General features: G+C 38.8%; 1 long non-coding RNA gene across 1 annotated transcript; it reads left to right on the plus strand.

The window, feature by feature from the left end:
• The first annotated feature begins 521 nt into the window (after positions 1-521).
• Positions 522-1,225, plus strand: LOC110917454. Its single transcript, XR_002580577.1, has 2 exons — positions 522-912; positions 1,013-1,225. It is a non-coding gene; the product is annotated as an uncharacterized LOC110917454 (long non-coding RNA).
• Positions 1,226-3,655: the final 2,430 nt, after the last annotated feature.

Raw genomic sequence — 3,655 nt, forward strand, 5'->3', positions numbered from 1 at the left:
CTCACCACATCCAAGTACTACTACTCGACTCCCCTACTCGATCTGTCTACTCGCATGACACGGGGCGATGTACCTCAAGTACCTGATCCCATGTGGAAGCAGTGGGGGTGTCCAGGGTTTCCCACCCCCACCACCCTAAGTCTATTTCAATAATTATAACTTTTGGACTAAAATAACATAAAATATATAAATTAGAGCCAAAATTCTATATTCTTTTTTTTTTTTTGAACGGCCAACAAACTCAATCCCGAGCACTCTCGGGGCACCCACTGGACAAACGGAGTACTCCGAGAGTAACCCGAGTCCACCACCAATTCCGGGGAAAACCCGGTAACCCACCCGCCCGTAGGCACGACAGTGAAATTACCGGTAAAACCCGTTTGGCTCAAGGATCCAACCCAGGTTTCCCTGGGTCTCCTATCATGTCCAATTGATGTAGAGTGAGGCACTGGTGGGCAATGAGGCACTGGTGGGCACTGGACAAACGGAGTACTCCGAGAGTAACCCGGGTCTCCTATAACAATTGATGAAAGGTCTTGTGAACAGTACATCAATTGGACATATTTAAGCTGTATTTTACGGTACTGCCACTGTATTATTGAAAAAGAGACTGCAAAATCGAATTAGAGCTGACAACACGAGGGAGGAAGCCCACCGTCTGCGACGGTGATTTCGCCTGATGAACAGTCGTTACTGGGTGTATTTGGCTTCATTGGCCCTTTAATTGTCATATTCGGTGGCCTCCTCTCTCCATCTCTTCGCTTCTCTGTTTTCCTCTTTGGATTTTTGCCCTAATTTCAGACGAGAGAGAGAGAAACGTGAGAGCAGGGGAGACGTCGTGCACCAGCGGCGGAGCGCGGTGGATGGCAACCGCATAAGGCGGTCGGCTTGTGGCCCTTTTCTCATGATCAGGTTTGCTTCTCAAATGCTAATTTGTAAAGTTTTGGCTTTCTCCTTGTCATCTGTTGATCGACATATCAACATTTGTTGTTTTCTGTTTCCATTACTTCAGGTGTCTGAGGTTTGGGGCTTTGGACTACCACGATCACGGTGAACAATGTAGCATCGACTAGGTAGGTTATTTCTATATTTTTTTCTGATCTTTTGGTATTGTACACTTTGTTTGATGATTTTTTAAAAGAATCGAATTTCTGAGGTGGAATTTTCATGTGTATATAGAAACCAGTGGATCTGATAATATATTGAAGTTCAATTTCTATGTCCACTTGTGATTGATGTTTGATGTCTATGTTCTTCATTGAATCTGATCCCAAAATGAATTAATCACAATCATTGTTTGTTTCTCTGAATCCGTATTTTGATGAATGTCTCCAAATATCGTCGTTTTTTTGATGGTTGCTTCAGTTTGTAGGGTTTAAGAAGCCTTTGCTTTCTGATGATCCTTAGCTAAAGTTGCTATGGAATCCAGCCTTGGTCTGTTCACCAAGGTATCTTTTCTTTTTTTCCTCCGGTGACCTAAAAAAGGTATATTGATCTATCGAGCGGACTCCCCTCTGGATGCAGCCACCTTAGATTCCTTGCATGAAATTGTTGAACCTGTTATGTAATCGCGGAACATATCCCTCACCAAATTCTTTCGAATACTGCCACAAGACTCTCACTTTATACAACTTTGTTCAAATTAAAAGGGGGAGTGATAGAAAACTGGAGGAATAGAAAGACAGATTGAGAGAGAAAGAGTTTGAGATGACAGAGAGTGAAAAGGGAGGGGCCGGCTATGGTGGTTCTGCGGCGGCCGGCAGCACCACCGTTCAGGCGTGTGGTTTGTACATCCGAGCGACACATGGTATCCTGCCGGACCATCTGTAGGTTTTTTAGAGTCCTATTAGTGCCTTCGGTTTTATGCTGAAATGTTCCTAAGATTTAATGCAATTCTTTGTGCTTAGGTCTTAGCATGTTAACGCATCTTATTAAGAGCCATCTTCATGTTCAAACAATAAACGTTCATTACTGAAGTGGGTTTCTTCCTAAAGTGTTACTTTTCTGTTAGTTAAATGCAAGTTTATTTTGACTTGCCTGCAGATTGTAAGTAAATACTTGAAACTGTTAGAACTGGTGAAGTTGAAGATTAAATTATGCATGTATATAAATGTGAGTGAACACTCTGTCTTCACTTTGCTTGGTTAAGTGACTCTCTAGCACCTAATATCTAAGTAGGATCAAGTAGACACATAAACAGTTCATTCCAAGTTTAAACATATAAAGTGATATAATTTTTTGTTATCAGAATACAAACTTACTACTACATTAAGGGATTGGTCTGTTGGGTTATAGTAAATCTTTTGTTACCAGATAGCTTGCATCGTTTCCTAGCGTGGCATTACATACACATTGCAAAACCCGCCGCGAAGCGCGGGTCCATTTACTAGTTATAAATACACGTTGTTGTGGCCAAAAACCTAGTGAAGGAACTAGGAGGACCAATTGTGTATACTCTTAAATAGGTTTGGAAACTCCGTTTTCAAGATAAAGTCAAAATGCTTTTGTGAGTGTGTGTAAGTGTGGAAAACTGCACAAAGGAAGAATCATGTTGATTATAACTTAAATCAGGTACAAGGCGTTAATCAGGACCCTCGTTTTTATGGGTAATTAGATGTCGAAGACCATGGGCGGACCTAGCCTTTGGCCAGGATGAGCGGCCGCAACCCTTGAAAAAAAAATTAGTATATATTTAGGCAAAAAAAAAACCCGACCGCACCCTTTGAAAATATGGTTGAACACCTCATCCGCACCCCCGCAAAAGAATTATGGGTCCGCCACTATGACGAAGACAAACATCCCCAATCTGTCATTAGTTTTCAATAATTGTAAAATTTTGGACTAAAAGAGCATAACATATAAAAGTAGAGCTAAAATTATAACTATACATTTTTGTGACCAAAGTCTTAGTGAAGGAACTAGAAGATCAATTGTGTATACTTTTAGTTAGTGTTCTTTCATGGAATTAATGGAACTGGAATTAGATTTTAAAAAATCTCTTTGAAATCACATAATGTGTTTGGTTGGTATATTATCAATAGAATTGGAATGTAAAATGTGCAAAATGGCATAACTACCTTATATCGAAAAGAATGAGGTGAACAAGTGATTTAGATTCAATTCTAATTTTTTTTTTAACGAACAGCTTAATAAACGGGCTCAAGGTGTGTTTTTGTGTAGTAATGATGTGTGTAAATGCATGTAAGAAACTTTAGAAACCATATAAATCGTTCTTTTTTACGTTTACCAATTAAAGATCCAACACGATTTTATTGATAAAAAATGTTCATAACAAGGACTTGACATTCCTAATTTACTATTTAATAGGCTTTAGATCATTGGCAAAAGCAAAGCCTTTAAACACCTGAGTTTAGTAGTGGGTGGTCTTAGGGTCAAGTCTCACGACAGAGATTTAAAGAAATTTGCCGTTTAAAAAAAGTAAGCTTTAGATCAAACTAATAACTGACTTTATCTCTAGTTAAAGGAATTAGATCAAACTAATAACTGACTTTATCTCTAGTTAAAGGAATTAATGATGTATAATGGGAATAATATTGATTTATGGTTATTTTAAGGAAATACTGTCATTACACAATGACTATTCATTATATAATAAGTCTTAATTACCAATTGTGCCAGTTACATTAAGGGTTAT

Source organism: Helianthus annuus, chromosome 16 (assembly GCF_002127325.2).
Source record: "Helianthus annuus cultivar XRQ/B chromosome 16, HanXRQr2.0-SUNRISE, whole genome shotgun sequence".
NCBI classification, from domain to species: Eukaryota; Viridiplantae; Streptophyta; class Magnoliopsida; order Asterales; family Asteraceae; genus Helianthus; species Helianthus annuus.